At 40.6% G+C, this 1213-nt stretch overlaps 1 protein-coding gene across 1 annotated transcript in view; it reads left to right on the top strand.

Moving 5' to 3' along the window:
* tipin (timeless interacting protein) overlaps window positions 1-1213 on the top strand; it is a 6850-nt gene that overhangs the window by 1239 nt on the left and 4398 nt on the right. The window lies entirely within an intron of this gene.

Here is a 1213-nt window from a genome sequence, read left to right as displayed (position 1 = left end):
CTGAGGACTATGGTTACCTGGTCCTCAGATCTCTGCAGGGTAAATCCAGACCGCTAGCTAGACTATCTGTCCAATCTGCTCTCTGTTGCACTAGCCAACACTACTTTTGAACCTACATGTTCCACCAAAACAAGATCCTTCTCAAGACTACTTTGCAGCGGCACCGTGGCTCCGTCCGGTGTTAGCGCCGCCCAATAAGATTGTGATTGGTTTAACCCTCGTGTTGTCTTCCTGTCAAAATTGAAAATCAACACTTTTGTTGACACTTTTTGTCAATGTTTGTAACTTTTTCTTACGTTTTTATCCCTCTTTTAATGTTTGTCAATTTTTGGACATTTTCAACACTACGTAACACTAACTTATTAACTTTAGTTTTACAGTTATTTTTGGAATTTATGGTCAATAAACCTCATTTTAAGGAAATTATACCTATTTTTTGAGTTACAAAAGCAGAAATTAAGAATTATTTATCTTAAAATTAAAGGAATGGATGTTGATGATAATCACAGACTGGAATATGTCAACTTTTACTCAATACTATTTCAAAAACACTTCCATTTGTTTTCTACAAATGCTATAAAATTGAATAAGATGCCCCAAAATTAATGAAAGTAGAGATTTGTACTTCTGCCAAAGAGCGTTGGGTGGAATCAATCATGTTATTTTGGGGAATTAAAAAGAACATTGATATAGGACAACATGAGGACAACATGAAGACAACATGAGGACAACATGAAGACAACATGAAGACAACATGAGGGTTAAAGAAATGCCGATAAACCAGAACACGTTTTTCTCCCATCCGGGAATGCTGTGTGGACTATCATTTAAGTTAAAATGTTTTCGACTGGTGCAGCTTCTCACCGTTTTCAAAAGGGTTCCCGTCCCCGTGCCCCCCCTGGCCCGGGGAGTGAGGCGGTGGGAGGGGGGGGAAAGATTCATCCTCTATGTTGTCGTAGTCAGGAATGTCAAACAGGCCGTTTTCCATGGTGTGTAACTCCTGGAGGACAGGGAGAAAACATCAGCCACAACTTAGACTTAAATACAATAAGAGGCAGGGCTGGAGTACTCAAGACCGCTTTTCTATGGACTCGGACTTGTCTCGGCCTCGCTAGGCTTTGGTCTCGGACTTGTCTCGGTCTCAGCCACGGGTCTTGCCCAGTCCAGGTGTCTTTATTATGTTGATAATAATATTATGGGAGGGAACGTAAAA

This window comes from Etheostoma cragini, chromosome 1, assembly GCF_013103735.1.
Source record: "Etheostoma cragini isolate CJK2018 chromosome 1, CSU_Ecrag_1.0, whole genome shotgun sequence".
Classification (NCBI taxonomy): Eukaryota; Metazoa; Chordata; class Actinopteri; order Perciformes; family Percidae; genus Etheostoma; species Etheostoma cragini.
Note: the sequence above shows the minus strand (reverse complement) of the source record. Positions and strands in the feature narration are given on the sequence as shown.